The sequence below is a fragment of the Manis pentadactyla genome, chromosome 3 (assembly GCF_030020395.1).
Source record: "Manis pentadactyla isolate mManPen7 chromosome 3, mManPen7.hap1, whole genome shotgun sequence".
Lineage (NCBI taxonomy): Eukaryota > Metazoa > Chordata > Mammalia > Pholidota > Manidae > Manis > Manis pentadactyla.
This window is the reverse complement of record NC_080021.1, coordinates 11,989,879-12,008,737: the sequence shown is the minus strand read 5'-3', so window position 1 is coordinate 12,008,737 and position 18,859 is coordinate 11,989,879. Positions and strand designations below refer to the sequence as shown.

At 39.2% G+C, this 18,859-nt stretch overlaps 1 protein-coding gene across 12 annotated transcripts in view; it reads right to left on the bottom strand.

The window, feature by feature from the left end:
- Positions 1-18,859, bottom strand: part of CYRIB (CYFIP related Rac1 interactor B) — a 146,077-nt gene that overhangs the window by 69,442 nt on the left and 57,776 nt on the right. For 2 of the 12 annotated variants that reach the window (XM_057497741.1, XM_036890499.2), the window contains exon 1: positions 16,582-16,819. The exons of 7 other annotated variants lie outside the window; for them this stretch is intronic. The gene's annotated coding sequence lies outside the window, so the exon portion shown is untranslated. Of the gene's footprint in view, positions 1-16,581; positions 16,820-18,859 lie in introns of those variants that run through there. 3 more of the 12 variants (XM_036890495.2, XM_057497740.1, XM_036890491.2) reach the window with 2 other exon arrangements.

Genomic DNA, 18,859 nt, shown 5'->3' with positions numbered 1-18,859 from the left:
CTAGAAGAGGCAATTTAAATGCTACCCATCTGATTAGTAACAAGGGATATGCAACAGACTAACACTAAAGTCAGTAAGAAGAAGGCTTTGTTAAACTGAGACTGAGGCAAATCAAGAATTCCACAGAACAAATGGATTAAGATTTTTCAGTCCAACTAAACACAAAAACCACACTAATTTTTTCAACAAGTCTGATTTCACTTGCTATGCAAGTATGAACCTTAATCTGTTTGCCCTTCTTTTATTTCCACTTATTGGAGAATATAGGTAATTCTATATTTTGACTATTCAAGCCTAAACTTACTAACCAAATGAGGGGAAACGACTTTCAAAAAAGGACATTTACTATTCTAAAAATTACTCTTTAAGATGAGATAGTATATATGTATGTGTTAAAGCTTTATCTGTAAAATGCATACTCCAAATGCTACACATCCTGGGATGAAATGGGTTTCTTCTGTATTTTCTCTTTTTAAAAACTGCCTCACAAACAAACAAAAAAACCTGCTGCACATGTCTTACAGGCTTTTCTCCTAGTAATGAAATGTCCACCAGTGGCCACATGATATCTGATGGGTTCAACATAGAAAAACAATAGCATCACATATATCACACAGGCTAATTTCTCAAAATCCAGTCATTGATTGTTGAGTGAAACTTTGTTTTTCCTAACTTTCAGAGGTTTTGTAGAGATAACTTCCAAAATGAAAATTCATTACTTCCGGATACTGGCATACATATGTATATATACTGCCTCATGCTGCCTTTTATGTAATAAAAAGGAATTGTCAGTTCCTGACATCATTGTCAATATGCACACATACTATTTTGCGCTACATATACAAAACAGTGCACTTCAATGTATTATTCTAAAAATATTAGTATGAACACAAAAACAGAAAGCCAATCAACAAAACTTGTCTAAGCTATGCAAGAAACTAGTATCATGCTACCTTTATTTTACACATTATGCTGCAAATACTTTCATATCACCAGTAACTTTTACCTAGTCAAACTAAAAAATAGAATAAAGATTTTAAAATAAATTCTCAATATAAAAAAATCAATCAGTAAGTAAATTCTGAAAACACTGACTCAACATCCTTCCTGTTTTTACCTTGTGCTGCTCTCTGCTCATTCACTAAGAACTTACAAAAATCCGTGTATCTTTTAATTTCTCTCTTTTCCTTTTCACTAGATTTCTACTAAACATGAGGGTTCCTATATATTCCAGCTTTCATGGTATAGCTTTTGTTTTAATTTTAGATTCTAGGAAAATCAATCTATCTAGAATAAATTTCTTATGAGCAAGACAAATTGCAGTCACTTGGGAAGCAGACTTGCTTCCTTGAATTAAGAGGGAAAACATTTCAAAAGGTACCAGCAATAAAAGAAAGAAACCTTGCAGGTATTCAAACTATGAATGTGGAGAAAAATGGTGATCTCTGCTAAAATACAGACTAGGAGAAAGTACTCATCACTGAAGTTAACAGATCAACAACACTTATTTCAGCCAGTAAACCCAGCCTCCTTCTTAATGTACCTTTTCCTCAGACATTATTAGTCTTAACAATTTTTTTTAAAACCTGAATTGTATATAGCCATCAATTATTACCTTTAAACCTCAAATCAGGGGATGGTTATTAATATTTATTAAGTCAGCTTCTATTCAAAATTTAAGTTTTATGATAATGAATCATTTACTTACTTTTACTGTATTAAAACACTAACATGAGGAAGAATAAAGCAGGGGTGATCTCGCTTCCCAACTTTAAGCTCTACTACAAAGACACAGTAATCAAGACAATTTGGTACTGGCACAAGAACAGAGCCACAGACCAGTGGAACAGAATAGAGAGCCCAGATATAAACCCAAGCATATATGATCAATTAATATCTGATAAAGGAGCCATGGATATACAATGGGGAAATGACAGCCTCTTCAACAGCTGGTGTTGGCAAAACTGGACAGCTACATGTAAGAGAATGAAACTGGATCATTGTCTAACCCCATACACAAAAGTAAATTAGAAATGGTTCAAAGACCTGAATATAAGTCATGAAACCATAAAACTCTTAGAAAAAAACATAAGCAAAAATCTCCTGGACATAAACATGAGCAACTTCTTCACGAACACATCTCCCCGGGCAAGGGAAACAAAAGCAAAAAAGAATAAATGGGACTATATCAAGCTAAAAAGCTTCTGTACAGCAAAGGACACCATCAATAGAACAAAAAGGTATCCTACAGTATGGAAGAATATATTCATAAATGACAGATCCGATAAACGGTTGACATCCAAAATATATAAAGAGCTCATGCACCTCAACAAACAAAAAGCAAATAATCCAGTTAAAAAATGGGCAGAGGAGCTGAACAGACACTTCTCCAAAGAAGAAATTCAGATGGCCAACAGACACATGAAAAGATGCTCCACATCGCTAGTCATCAGAGAAACGCAAATCAAAACCACGAGATATCACCTCACACCAGTAAGGATGGCTACCATGGACTAACAGTTACCAAAGGAAAAGGACTGGGGAGGACGGGTGGGAAGGGAGGGAAAAGGGGGGGCAGAAAGGGGGGCCTTACGATTAGCATGTATAATGTGGGGGGGGCATGGGGAGGGCTGTACAACACAGAGAAGACAAGTAGTGATCCTATAACATCTTACGACGCTGATGGACAATGACTGCAATGGGGAATGTGGGGGGAACTTTGTGATGGGGGGAGTCTAGTAAACATAATGTTCCTCATGTAATTGTAGAGTAATGATACCAAAATAAAAAAAAATACTAACATGGAGTTTTTGTTTTATAACTTCTTGGTAATGATTAGCAGCTATCATTCAGATACACATTAACAGCTATTACTACATTAGAGTGCCTGCCCTCTCCTATGCTAAACTATTCAGTGAAAAATTTGGGGAAACCAGATTGTCACATGATCTGAAATTACTACACTACAGATTCTTCACTAATTAAAAGGGAAAACTGTGCCTTTATAAATAGAAAGAACTGGCAAACACTACCTTAACTGAGGGATCAAACTTAATATCATCAAAAATGTGACAGACATTATATGTCTCCTGATGTGGGGAAATCCTCAATATTACCCTATGTAAAATACTTGTCAAATACGTTTAACCAGAACCTAGTTATTAAGAGATGTAGAACACACAAATCCAGATTATGGAACAGACAGCCTGCCTGGATGGGAAGGAGCAGGAATGGAGTTACAAACAAGGAGTTCAGGTTTGGGCCATGTTAAATTTGCTAGGCCCAGGGCCTCCAACTGAAGACATGGAACATTAATGGAGCACAAGAGTGGAGGTCTGGGAGGGTACCACAAACACTGTACCTCCACCCTCATGGCTTCCTGTCTTGAAAGAATGGTCCAAAAGCCAGGGGTACTTGAGAAATCATCACAGTGGCAGTAACAAGAGACCAGTGCGACGCTGTCCTAACCAGACTGTTCCTGCAACGTAATCTGGGCTGTTGCTTTCCCAATGCTCACCCTCCTCTGGTTACTGCTCATTTTTCGAACCTGGATTCCTACTCTCTCCACCAATTCTGAGCTATCTGCCATGACGCCCGTTAATTCCTTTTCCATCCAAACTACCCAACGGTTTCTGCACCTTGCAACCAAAGACCCTTACATGCATTATAAAGAATATTCTGAACTCAAATAGAAAGCTAACTATAATTTCCTTCCTAATTTAAAGCCATTTCTACACAAAAAAAGCAAAGCTTACATGTAACAAATGTAACTCTGAAGCATTGAGTATAAACCATAAAGATACTCAAATGAAAGATGATATAAATCAACTTTCTGAGACAGTTATGAGGTGTCTATATTATTAAAAAGAAAATTTTAAGTTTCAAAGTATAAAATTTGAACACTGGAAAAGTCTAAGAATGCCCAGAAAAAGATAACAAAATAGCAAGGTCTTTTTAAAATACATCAGCCAAATAATGAATTAAAAAAGCTTCCCAGAAAAAAGAACACAAATGCATTTTGAGAGAATAACACTAGAATGATACTGGTTTTTACAAAGTGTTCTCTCTACAATAAGATGCTGGCTTTTGTTTTATAAACTCCAAATTGCTCCAAGAACAGTAAAGAAAAAAATATTCCCCCTGGGCCTACCTTTTCTTTAGACTCCCTAATTCATATGCTTCCTCACTAAAAACCAATTTTTAATAAAACTACTTTTCATTCTTTCTGAAAACCTTTCACATTTCAAATCAGAAGTGGAATATTTAGCTATCCTAAGAACTAAGATTTCTTACATCCTATTAGTACCCTATAGTTTTACTAAATCCCCAATCCATGTAGTATTTTTAAGGAATACATTTAGAGGAAGTAAAACACATGTTAAGGAGAGTAAAAACATGTTTTAAACTGTAAGAAACATCGCTATGTGGGAGGGGATTATTAGTATTTGTGTACCTTGCATTTTGCTAAAGACCATTAATTTTTTTGTACAACACTACAAAACATGTAATATCACCCTTTTTATAAAAAGTTAATGAGGAAAACGAACCTCCAAAATTGGTTTTCCCCACTTTATGTCAGTGCTAATAAGGGGTTGATCTGACTTGAACCCAGATCTGCCTGGTCCCGAAGTTGATGACATTTTATCCACAACAAAATGCCTCAACGGGCATATTCCTCTTGTAAAAATTTAATTTCATTGATATTTTTCTTACTAGAAAAACAACTGTAATTATCACCGTGGACAGAGCCTGTGAGGTATAACCATAAAGCATCTTTTTGTCCACCACTGTTCTTTAAAGTTATCCTGAGGCAATAGTTAATGTCCTTACCTTGTATTTAGGCAAGCCTAATAGGACTTTGGTCCTTCTCAAGTTATAAAAATGATCTTGAGTTTAGAAACTGATAGATCCAGTTTCCTGTAATCATCGGAATTTTTCATTCAAGGGTACAGCTTCTCCTCTGGTCCCCAGGCTAGCCCTAGCAGCACCTTTACCCAGAGGGCTGTGCTTTATCCCTCTCCCTTCCCCCCTACAAAGCCTGGGTAGGGCGGTCAAGTGTCACAACAGGGCCTGGCTGCTCTCTTGCCTCAAAAGGTGTTTAGAGGCCACCTGTCAGGGATGCTCTCACAGGTGACCCTCGGAAGCTCTCACCACGCCAGCCCTGCGGACCTCTCACTGCAATTCTCCTGAGGCAGAACAATGCTCCTCCTCTGGGATCCAACCATTTATTCCCACCGTCACCCATACTACCTGGATCCTATGGGCTTTCTCTCACTCTTGTCCTCATCCACTCTAAGGAAACATGTACCCCTTGCCCCAAAGAACTCTGGGAGAACGAGCAAGTCCTCACTTGACTGTGCTGGCCAGAGTGAGGGCCTCTCTGTCACCCAGGCATGAGTGAGACACACCACCCCACTATGTTTCCCCCACAACTGCATGAGACACATTTTAGTCTGCATGTCACTACTGCACAGCCCCTATGCTTGAGGGGGAGTACTCCAGAATAAGAGGCAGGAGGATTGGAAGAAAACGCCTAGCATACCAACAACTTGGTTCAAAAGATCTTCTAATTCCCAACTTCCTGAATCTTTATACCAACAGATGGAGTAGGCCTTAAAAATCACAAGATCCATTTTCTGCCTCTTTCTTTCACAAGACCTGCAAGGTATTCTTACAACTTACTTTAGAAATGCACATCTACTGACTTAGAGCAAGCTCAGAATGAAAAAGTTCCATTTTAACATCTTATTACATAATATAATTAACATTTTTCTAAATTTTCCACAAAAAGCAGATAGAAAATCCATAATCCCACCACACACAGCGACCATTAACATTTCAATGTACTGCTTCCCTTTCTATAAAACTTTGTCTTGAAAACTTATTTCAAGTTTTAACTTTTTAAAATCTTGTACAAAAACACCTCATGTATATACTTTCATTGAGAAATACAGTTTCCCACACAATTTAAGTATGCCTTTTTCAAACACTGAATTTCCATTAAATCAATGTAAGAGTTTAGTTTAAAGGCTTTTTGAAATTTGTCTCACAATGTCACTCCCCAAATTCAAAACCTTCATGTGTCCCCACTGCCAGAGATTAAACTTCCACCTTTTTAATTAAGCATAATCTGTAGGGTCTCCTTATACCCATTACATCTCTAAATGTGATTTTTAAACCCTGTATTCATCAATAAAATCATACAAGAATGTCACGGGAGTTTCTGCTCATGGGATATGATCTGCACTCAGATGAGACGTGTTTCAGGGCTTTCCTACTACAAGTTATCTCTGAATTTGACAAGGTAGAATTCACAAAGTGCAAAAGAGCAAGGTTATTATTTATTATTCCTTTATGAACATGGCAACACCAAGCTTGCAACTGGGATCTGTTCTCATATGACTGCAAATAAAACTATCACCACACATACATGTTTACTGGCTCCACACTCATTATCACAACTGCCAAAAAGTTAATCTAATACTCAAGAGCAGATTTATGAAAACTTTTAATGTTTAAAACTGGATTTGGGGATTTTGTTAAAAGTTTCACACATCATTTATCATCCTTTCACAGAGTACACATTTAAAAATTTGTTTTGAAGTCTTATTTTAGAAGATGAAGTGAGAAATAAATTCCATTTAATGTGCTACCAAGAAAAAGCCACTCATAGTTCTTAGCTAAAGAATCTTTGCTCTTCTTATGTTTATGTCAGTAAAACTCAGAATTACAGAAGTGCCTGAAGGAAAAAAATACTCAGTTCTCTCTCCCCTAAAGCTGACAATAAATGTACTCACTCAAAAAGCACACAAGAACAATAAGCGTGGGTAAATACTGATGTGTGTCTTTATGCCTAACTATGGAGGATGTGTGCATGCTCATACAACATGCATATATATGTGCATGTGCAGAGATGTCTGGAGAGTGTTCACCCAAACAGTGGCTATTTAGATGATGATTTTTGCTTTCTTCTTTTACTTTTCCACTTTGTTTAAATCTTTTATAAATATGAGCATATATTTTTACAAGAAGAATGCTATTGGAGTTATTAAAATATGGCATGAAAATAAGTATTTAAGACATGTGGTATGGGCAGAAGGATAGACATGTAAATCAATGAAATAGAAATGAGTCCAGAGATAAACCCATAAATCTATGGTCAACTGATTATCAACAAAGATACCAAAGTAATTCAATGGGGGAAAGGAGAGAATTGGATATCCATATACAAAAAGACGAACTTACAAATTTAACTCACACTATATACAAAAGTTAATTAAAAATGGATCACTGACTAAAATGCAAGAGCTAAAACTAAAAAACTTTAAGAAGAAAACAGTGAATTTCATGACCAGGTTGGGCAAAGATTTGAACACAGCACAAAAAGCACTATCCTTAAAAGAAAAAAAGATAAACTGAACTACACTAAAATTCAAAAAACCTTGCCTTGCACCTCAAAAGATATTATTAAGAAAATAAAACGACAAGCCACAGACTGGGAAAAAGTGTTTGCAAATCACACGTCTGATAAAAGACACAGACCCTGATAATATAAAAAACTCCTACAACTCAGTGAGACAACTCAATTAAAAACAGGCTAAAGATTTGATAGACATTTCATCAAATAAGATATGAAAATGGCTTGAAAATATGTTCAACATCATTAGTCATTAGGGAAATGCAAATCCAAACAACAATGATACACCACTTCACACCCAACTAAAATGGTTATAATCCAAAAAGACAGTGACAAGTGTAAGGATTTGGAGAGACTGAAATCCTCATACACTGCTGGTGGGATATATAATGGAACAGTCTGGATACCAGTTTAGCAGTTTCTTTAAAAATTAAACACAAGTTTACCATATGACCCAGCAATTTCATTCCTAAGCATCTACCCAAAAGACATGTAAATATACAGCCACATAAATATTTGCACACAAATGTCCACAGAATTTTTTGTAACAGACGAAAAGTAGAAACAACTCAAATGTCCATCAATTGGTAAATGGTTAAACAAAATGTAGTATATTCATATAATGGAATAGTATTCACCAGTAAAAGGAATTATTGACACACTCAACAAGGATCAACCTCCAAAACATTGTATGTTAAGTAAAGGAAGCCAGACACAAAATAACTGTATATTATATGATTTAATTTATAAGAAATGTCTGGAAGAGAAAAACCTATAAAACATAAAATAGGTAAATACTTGCCTAGGGCTGGGAACAGAAATAAAGATTAGGTATAACAGGTGACAGGGAACTTACTGGGTTGATGAACATGTTTCCAAACTGGACTGTGGTAAATTCTGCAAATTTGAGAATTTAGTAAATTTACTAAAAATTATTGAATTGTACACTTAAAACGTGAATTTTATGATATGTATACTTGAACACAACTGTTTTAAAAAGTGTGGAGAAAAGTTAGCACAATTACAATTATATTTCTTAACCGAATTATCAGGTTTTTCTAAATACCAAAAAAAATCAGTGATACAACAAAATTGTATTAAAAGAAAATGTACATTAAAATAGTGTATCAATAGAGCACACATAACAATCATCTATTAGCAGGACTATAGACTAGGTGATTTTTACTTTATCCTTTTTGTAGAGTACTTCTAAGAGCCATGGGCACACACCTTTTTGACCACATTAAGTTATTAGCCCCATATCCCTACAGATTTAAAAAAAAAAAGTCATCTGCTTCTTCCATATTAGTTTTGTCTTCTAGCTGTACAGGATTATAACAGGAATATAGCTATATAGAAACACACACACAAATGTATACATACATTATATATTTGTAAATTTCTATACCAGATACTTAAAAAGAAAGCAGATGTGACCTTGCTATAAAAGGAAAAAAATTCCTCGGATAAGTTATCTTAGAGCATCTGTTTAGGCCTACCTTATAACTTGAGGACAGTTTCCAGTAATACTGTAAGCCAGTTACACTTTTTTTAAAAAGTGGTCATTCATCTCTTACTTGTGAGGCCTATATAAGATCCTAGAAGGGATCTGCTATACCAGAGGCAGTGAGGGGACCTCAAAAAAAGTTCTGCTTTAATACATCAACTAGGAAGAATTCTGAACTTAGGTACTTAAATATTCTTTTTAATTATTTAAATACATAGGTTATCTACATACCCAAACTAGGCAAACAGAGTAATTTAAAAATTAAATTTGATTTTAATAAAATGTACATTAGTTCAAAAAGTTGCTTATAAAGAAAGAACATACAATCAGCCAAAATGAGGTTCCTAAAAGATATCTATTTAATATGTTAATAGGCTACTAAGAAGGGGTCAGTGACACATACCAAAGACAGAACACTGGCCAGTTGTCAACATGACACATACTATAATGGAACTTTGGCACACCCATTTCAAAGAGTTGCCAACCCCAGGCTACATATTTTTACTATTGCTTCAACATACTGTTCTATAAATAAAAAGGAAACGCTTTAGTTTAACTATATTCACATTTTAATACAGGGAATCCCCAATTATCAAAGATCATCTCCAAAATGCTTCAGCCCTGATTTTCAGGCATCAACCTATTTTTACCCACTAGCAGCTTAGAACTAGTACCACCACAGCTAGAAGACTATTTTACACTTCTAAATCTGTGAATTCATGTACACTTTAACCCAAATGAAAGGAATAAATGAAGCTTACTTCTCTGTACTTTTAAATCAACTTGGTAAATATATTTATGTACTACCAGGACTCATTAAATACTGAAGTCAAAACAGGTTTAAATGTAACAAATAATCTTTAGTAAGGGAAGCTTTCTTTCAAAATAATATTTTTAGAATGCTTGTTTATAGAAAATAGAAGGGAAGATTTACAAAATACTAATTGATAAAACTGAGACCTACACCCTTTCAAAAAAAATAAAATAAATGAAAAACTGCAAGTTTAAACTTGCTGCTAGGCTAGCCTTACTCCCTAAATCTATACTGTCCCAAGATCTAAAGGAAAAGGCTCACTTTAAATTGTTGTGCTTAATTAACAGTTTTGTTAGAATATGCCAGAATTTTAAGTAGACAATTGTAGTTTGATATAAACAAAAACAAAGTAATTTCATGCCTTGCAACCCAAAGGCGGTTTTCTCATATTTAACTTTAATTTAATGACCCTGAAATTCTTAAAAGACCATGTATGATTTTTTTCAAATAAAAAGATGTCTGAATATGTTAGTCATTACTTTTAAGTAACTGTTGCTAGTTACCAACTTACCTTGGAGAAAATCTGTAAAGTCGAAAAGGCCATTGCATATAGGTTTCCATAAAAATCAGATCAAAGAAATGAACAAAAATATTATATACTGTGTCCCTACTACATGCCAGGCACTTTCTAAAAGTCACATTTATTGAGGTATAATATGGTGGGAAATAATTCTCCAAAGGCATTTTTCTAATGTGTTCGATATTTTCAAGGATGTCTGCATAGCAATCAGCCTTGAAAAATACAGTGTTTCCCTCTGGAGCAAAGAACAGGCATGCTTACTGTCTAGTACAATAAACATAATGTACCCCTCTAGAGCAAGGGGCAGGCACACATACTGCTGCTCTTTACAAAAGATCTGGACTCCCTAATCTCAGGGCTTCTCTCCAGTTAACGTAGCCCACTCTATGGTGCAAGTACTACCCGAGCATTAGGAAACCAACACAAATGCTGGTTCTCTGCCCACTGCTATTACTATAGTAATAAACTGTCCTTCACATCTCTTACATAGGAGTCTCTGTCTTCTACCACTATCCATGAAAATGTGGCAGGGCAACTTACTGGTTTGCAAGTACGGTAAGATCTCAGACTATCATGGTTCTGGACAGTTAGGACAACAAGGATGGGGTGCTGACAGAGCCATGCCTTTCTAGAAGAGAGAGAATAGGGCCCCTGAGAGCAGAGTTCTGGGAAATGAAAAGCCACCCTGGGATCTGAGAGCAATCCTAGTACTGGGTGGGGAAAGGTGGGAATAAGGACCCCCACTGTCCTACCTATTAATGGACACAAGTTGAATTAATAGAAACTGAACAGTGAGAAGTGGGATTGAAATTAGCCACCCAAATGGTGACTTGGTTGTCGTTCATTCTCCTCTGGGCTGGCAGAGGAAGGGATGTGTCATGACAATGGGGCAACAAGCCCCATGTCACCACTGACAGGCACTGTGGCTATGACACCAAGCCAAGGAATCCCCAAAGCTGAAAGAGTATGTGTAAATTATGATGAACTTGCTGCCAATACAGAGCTTCAGGTGGACTAAAAGTACTGTTAGGTCCCTTTGGATGAACTATGAGTGACCAAAAGCGAATGCAAAAGCCTTGACTACTGGGGCAGAGGTGCCCTCTCCCTCTCTGTCCCCCTCCATCTCTCTATTTCTACCCCCAAACTCTGTCACTTTACAGACAAAAATGGTAAGGGATGGTGCTGAGGTCTCCCTGACCACCAAAAAGGACTGTAGGCCATACATACCCCTCTGAAGCTCCCCAGGGAACTTTAGAGAGAGAGTTCCATGGCTTTCTTGGATATATGCACCCAGGTTGTCACCATCCTGTCTAGTCCCATAGAGGAAGGGGACCTCCAGATTCAACAAACAGGATTTGGGCAGGATTTACAGTGGAGAAGGGAAATGAATGTGATTTATTGGGGCGATGGCTCTTTGAACCAATTCAATGTCCTGTTGTTGCCTCCCAATGTACATTAGGAATGGATGTGTTATATGGGTGTACATTTCCATCCTATAAGTACCAGAGGGGCATCTCCCAACCAGGAAGGACTGCATGTAGAAAAGTACTAGTGCCTTTGGGGCCCCACAACCCCACTGACCACTTTGACTCTACCAGTCTCTGTGACTCATGATTTTCCTGACTGGCGCCTCTGACACACTGAGGCAGCCTCCACTTGTAGGTGCCCCCAGGGGTTTTGGACTCTGCCTCCCTGACACAGCTATCAGGCACAGCCCTTTTGTGAAGCAGCTATTAGCAAGCTACTGGGCCTCTGGAAACTGAATGCCTGACTCATGGGAGCCTCATGAGTCTCCAGCCTGATAGTTCTACTTCAGGGTGGGTCGGCTCCTAACTCCATGACTAACAATGTAGAGAGTCAACTGAAAATGCGTTATTGAGGATACATCTGGCTTGGCCTTAGCTCCAGATCTCTACATGACAAAGTAATGAGACCTCTGGAGGAAAGTTATCCCCTACTCCACCAGCAAATGCAAAGGCGCAATGGAGTCCACAGCCAGTAAATCATCACGTCTTAGAGATTTAACATCATCCCTCCACTGTCAATACTCAGGTACAGATCCCTCCCTGTCAATTCTTTCCTGGACTTTTGAAACAGCCTTTTAACTTGCCTACCTGTATTCAATCTTACTTCACCTTCAATCCACTCTCCAAAAGCTGTCAGAACAATCTTTTGAAAAGACAAACTTGAGTATTTCACTTCCTTTTCCCTTAAAATCCTGTAATGGTTTCCCCATAGCCTTCAATCCCAACTGACCTGAACTTGTTATCCTGACTCATGCAGCCAGTCTTACAGTTTACTTACTGTCTACCTCTTTCCCATGCTTCCTTTACAACCTATATTACTGTCATACAGAGCCAGCATGTATTTTTTAAATGTACATGACCTAAAATAGTATTCAGTGTAATTTGGATTATCTAAGAACATGCCAATTTATGATTGGAAGAAGTATTCTAAGCAGAGTAGAGAGTTCATTTTTCAGTCTAGATTTCATATATACCAGACATGCATCAAGTAAAAACTAGAATAGATCAACTAAAGATTACTTGCATGGCAGAAAGTAACTACAGGATTGAAAGCTTTACAATGTCACATACAATAGTACCACTGACCATCTTTTCAAAATAAATAGCTACAAAAATATGTCTCTGCATTAGATGTTCTATTTAAATAAACAAAATCACCCAGTATCTTTGAAAACAGCCATTCTCACCCATGGTACTACTATCAGGCTGTGGGATGTGTCACAAGAATGTGTATATTTAAAGAATCAAAATTCAAAGAACGATTTCCTTGTTTAAAAAGTTTACACAAATGTCACTCATTTGCATTTTGTTATACCTGCATGAGTGGGAAAGGGGTGAAGCTACAGCTAGTGGGCAGGAAATTATAATCCTGTATATGCTCACAGGAGGGTAGAGAACAAGTGAACATTTTCTGTTGTGAGTGGCAGCTGAAAAAGTTTTGAGATCTGCTGTTTTAAGTATGCCTTCTAAATTTGTAATATAAATTATAGGACCTCAAATTAGTACTCTGAAACAGAATTTTAGTAAAGACTACAAGTCAGAGACCTAATTTAACTGCCAGCCCTCCTCATCCTATCTGGGAGAGCATGTGGACAAGTTACCTAAACTCTCTTAGCCTTACTTTCCTAATGTTAATTAGAGATTAACTAGAAATTAACCTACACCTTGCAGGGTTGCTGTAAAACTAACTTAAATGTATATGAAGCATTTGATACACAGATGTTCACTATTACAGCCGAATAATTAGGAGTCAAGACCCAGTTCTGTCACTTAGTAGTGGTTGTCACTTTAGTTACTTAACCTCAGTTTCCTTGGCTGCAAAATGGGAATCCTAACATGTACCTAATAGAGTTGCTACAAAGATTAAGTTTCAACATTTTAGAACACTTCCTGACAAGTAATAATCATCATGTAAGTGTTAGTTATTATTAACATTACCACCACCACCACCACCACTGAAATATTAAGGAACTGTCACACTATTGGGTATGTCTTTCATTTCTGCTAGATGAAAAGGTATTCTTTGAAAAATTAACCTAATTTAGTGAACTGGTCATTAACATAGGATGAGCTCACACATCCAAGAATTTGTATGCTTTCCGAAACTTTTAAAGTATAAGAAATTATCTGAATTGACTATTTCTCGTGAATGCTGACAAGATACATGTATCAAATATCCATTCTAAGTAAACAAATTCATTCAATGAACTAAAGTATAACACAAAATGACACACCTATTATACTTTCTAAGGCCCAAAGATCTCATAGCAGTTTAATCAAATATAGCAATCCTCAAAATAGACAAATTACTTGAAAAAACTTCAGCTCAAAGCAATCAACATCTGTCTCCAATACTTCAGCCACATGATTACAAAATAATGTTAGTCAAAAACTCTTTGACTTCCACCATTCATTCAATTATGCAAAACATTTACTGAGTATCCACTGTGCACCAGGCAGGCATTGTGCTAAACTCTGGTGCTCTAACAGAAAAGGAGAATGAAAAATAATAGCAATCATGCCACTACAACACAATTAAATATTTCTGAATATTATAAATTTGTGTTCCTTAAACAGTGAAAGAGCAAATTATGGGCTCTCATAGTTGAGTGCATCAACACTTAATGAGTCAAATAACCTCGTAAGTGATGGCCTAGCAATTTCTCCAATGAAACTACAAGTAAGATAAAGTCAGTATTCCCTTCTATAGCCCTGAATCACTTACAAGGCAAAGGTTAATAACCATTTCAAATATGAGTCAAATAATCTCAAGAATGACACTAAACATGATTGTTTTAACCTATTTTTTGGGTAAAGTCTAAAGTGAATTTTAAGTTTGTTAAATACCACCCTATAATCTACCAGAAATAAACATTCACCCAGTTTTACTCAACATCTGAAATTTTGTTTTTGCTGAGCAACTAGATTTACTTTAATAATCATTCCTCCCTTTGACCAACTACTTTCTTAGGAGAAAAAAATCCAACCTCTATCCAATTACCCAATAATCTAGAGTTCATACTATATATCCTACAACAAGAGTTTCCTCTGAGGCAGCTACAAAGCTGTTCAAAGTTTTAAGGAACTGAAAAGAAATATTATCTAGCAAAATTGCTCCACCAAAAAAGAAAGAAAGAAAAAAAGCCATCTTGACTATGAGTTAAAAATCCTACCGCCAGAGTGCTTACCCAAAACCTAAACAGGGACAAACAGCCAAGTGCCTTTTTAATACCTAGCTACCCAGAAGGAAGGGCTGTTGGAAAATGCTATTAATATTGATATAACAATTGTATCATACTGATATCAGGTAGGTGTACTTCAGGACTAAAAACCTTCCTTGGAATTCATTATTATGGAGTATGAATGCCACATGAAAAAAAAGTGCTGTCCTTTTATTTTATGAGTGCCAATCAGGCAGTTTTGGTTATACAATGCTGTACAAACCGGCTATCAAATAAGCCCCAATTATCAAGTTGTTCTACATACAAAGTCGCTGTTTCTACTATTAAATACAATTAAAAAATTAAAAGGATAGTATATTTTTCTTGAGGTACATTAGTCTCAAATTATTTGCAAGAAGTTCCAAACACCCAAGTGAATGACATCCTTTTAGCTACATAAAACACTCCTCTGGAATGTCAGCCTGCCAAACTGCAAAACTGTAAGAACACAAAATAGACCGATACACATTTTTCACATAAAAATTAAGGGGTAAAAAGATGACAAACTCAATAAATCTCCAAGAGGGGCAAAAAAATGCAAACAAATTCTAAAAATCTTTGTCTCATCCGGAGTGGAACTTTATGTTACTGCAAGAATTCAGGCATTTCATCAGTATTCTGCACACCAGCGGACACTAAGTAACGGTTGTTGACAGATGAGACAAGAAAAAGTCTCACCAACAAACGGCATTAACAGGTAATGTTGCAAATCAGTCACAGAACTAAGCGAAGAGGAATGCAGAATAGAAAGAGTAACAATCTTTTGCCAAACCGTACATTCAGAGAAAATTAAACCAGCACAGACACTCCAAGAAAAAGACAATTAGAAGATACTTGGTAAGGCCCAGAATAACCACGAGGAAAAACACACACACACACGCAATTGCCACTTCCTCTACAGTTTGACAGTCACAGATTTGGATAATTATAGTAGAAACTGTCTGCTTTGGAAACACACTAAGACCACACCCTGGGGCTGAGAAACTGGACTTTAAATGCTGAGAATAAGCAGTAAATAAGTTGGACGGTCTGCGCGCACAGGTGGAAGGGAGTGGGGGGCAAAAAACACAGCGACTTCAACGCGAGTGACCAGGAGGGCTGGGTGCCGAGGCGTGGCGGAGTCCGAGGGAGAAGGGGGTGTGGATCTGGGGACGAGCACCGGCAGACGGCGTGAGGAGCGGCGGCTGCAGGCAGGAGAGGGAGCTGGCGGCGGGGGCGAACATCTGCGCAGCAGGGGAAGAGCCGGGGAGCCAAAGGTCACGGGCGGCAGCAAGACTTGGGGTGCGAGGGGGCGGCGAGCAGGCGCGTGGAGGTGCGCGTGACAGGGAGGGACGGAAGAAAGGGAAGTCCGAATGAATGAGCGCCGCGGGGGCCGGGCTGCGGGGGCCGGGGGGCGCCGGCCGAGGTGCAGCCGCAGCGCCCGGGTGGGCGTCGGGGCGGGCCCGCCGCGCCGAGGGACTAGGAGGTGCCGCGCCGGCGCGGGCCGCACCGCACCCGCCTCTCCGCCAAAATGGGGTCGAGGAGCAGGAAAGCGAGGGGTGTGCGGGAAGGAGAACGGTAAAAATACATCACTCACCCTCCGCTCGAGCCTCCTAGCTCTCAGCCCCGCTCCTCCGCCCTTCGCAAGCCGCAGCGGCGGCTCCTCAGCGGCGCTAGAGGGAGCCCCGGGCCCGGACCGGGGCAGCGGCTGCGGCCGGACCGGGAGCCCCTCCGCACCTGCGCGTGTGGCGGAGCCGCGACGAGCCAGGCGGCAGTGGCAGCGGCGGCTCAGAGCGGGGAGGGCAAGTGACCCGGATGTACAGGGTACAGGCGAGGAGGGGGAAGGGGGAATGCCAGGAAGTGAGGGCGCCATGGACCTGTCCGGCCGTGCGCATGCGCTGGGCGCCCGCCCCGCAAGGTAAATCCTCAGCCTTCCTTTCCCGCCCCCTCTTCCCCCGCCCCTCAGGGGGCGGGGCGAAGCCGGAGACAGGTGGTCTGGAGGACGAGTGACGAGAGGAAAGGGGCGCGGCCCACGGCCACCGCGTCCCCGCCCTCCTTAAAGGGGCAGCACCTTCGCGCGAGGCTGGCATCTGGGTGGGTGAGAACCTTGCATCCTTCTCATTTTACGGATGGGAAACAGATTCAGAGGTGGCTGTGACCTGCCTCCAGTCAGCGAGATCCGTAATGGCAGGAACCGGAACTCCGGACTCGCAGATCAAGACTCTGTGCTGAACCCAGCGAAGCTGCCACATACCCCTACCCCGGCCTGGAAAGGCTGCACAGGTGGGCACGCCTTTCCCTTGAGCCAGGTGCTGGACCTCCCTCACTCTCCCGACGTGGCCGATGCGCTTGTCAGGCTCCCGCAGCCGAAGAGATGCACCGTTATCGCCCGTGATGGTATCTCGGAGACGCCTTGGGAGGTGTTAAATGATCAGTCTGAGAACAGAAATCAGGCGCCACTTGAGACTTGTACCCGTGCCACGCAGAGCCCTTTCAGATAAATGTGACTTTGTTCTAGGGTCTGCTCTGGGCAGAGAACTGGGATGTGGCCGAGGGCACAGCATCTTCATTATTTAAAATAAATTTCCCTTATTTCCCCTGTCACTCTTCCAACATAAATGCTCTCTTTACATAGAAAAACGGCATCCCATCTAGCTAGTTGATCCTAATGCTGTCAGAAAACTGGCAAAAATTAATTCTCATTAATACCAAAGTGCAAATGAGTACCGTGTTACCTCTCCCAGGAGTGTTTTCAGTTTGCTGAGCAGATCATTACCACGGAAGTAAACGGCTGTGAACATTTTGGGGGTAAGGACACTACTGAAAATTCCATAAAATATAGGTTTTTCTCCGCAGAAAAACACGCCTATGCACACAAATTTGCATGCAATTTCAGGGGATTTATGGACCTAGAGAGCTTATCTATGAAACCCTGGTTGTGAACTCTTGTTACAGTCAAATAGTTAAAATCCAATAACTATCTAGGCTTTACCAGATATGGCCAAGAAATCACTCCTTGCCCCAAATACAGAAGGACAGCTCTTACTTTATTTATTTATAATTTAGCCTTTGTCTTCCCCTTGAGTTACAAGGAGACCAAATGATATCAGCCATATTACATAGAAATATGTTTAGAGGGTTATGGAGACATTAAGTGGTTTTTTAAGGCACACACTAAAGGTAAGAGTCCTAGGCTTCAGGCTTTTACCCTAATTATCATACTTTAGGATGATTTGGGAGTTCTATACTATATTATAATCTACATCAATTTCAACTAAACTTAGGGAGCCGATATTTTTTCAAATATTGATGCTGACATAACAGCCCTCACAATCTAAGAACGCTGGCCCATTTTCCCAATATACTGACACCCAATCTTAAATAGCCCTGTCCATGTAAATCCATTGTCCTCAATTTGAACAAGAAAAAGAGTTCATACACCTACCCAATCCCTTAGATACGAGCTGTGGGTAACCAAACATCTCACCCCACCTCCCGCCAAAAGAGAAATGTCTTCCAGTGCATCCTCAACACATGACCAACCAGTTTAGTTGGAATATCTCCATTTATAGGGAGCTCATATTGCAACTGTCACCCTCCTCTAATTGTGAGGAACCTCTTCTTTTACACTGAGCAGAAATCTGATACCCAGCAATTTTCAACCATTGGTCCTAATTTTATCTCTGGGAAGCAATGCAGATATGATGCCAGCCAAGGGGAGCTTACAGTCCAGAAATGGTAACAGCCCAATGATGAGCAATAACTAAAATCAGATGAGCCCTGTGTGGAGAGTGGAATACTCTTTTCTGGGGCATCTTTCTCCTTATCAGTCCTAGACCCCCATTCCCGGCCAGGGTAAGAGTAAGCTCTACCAC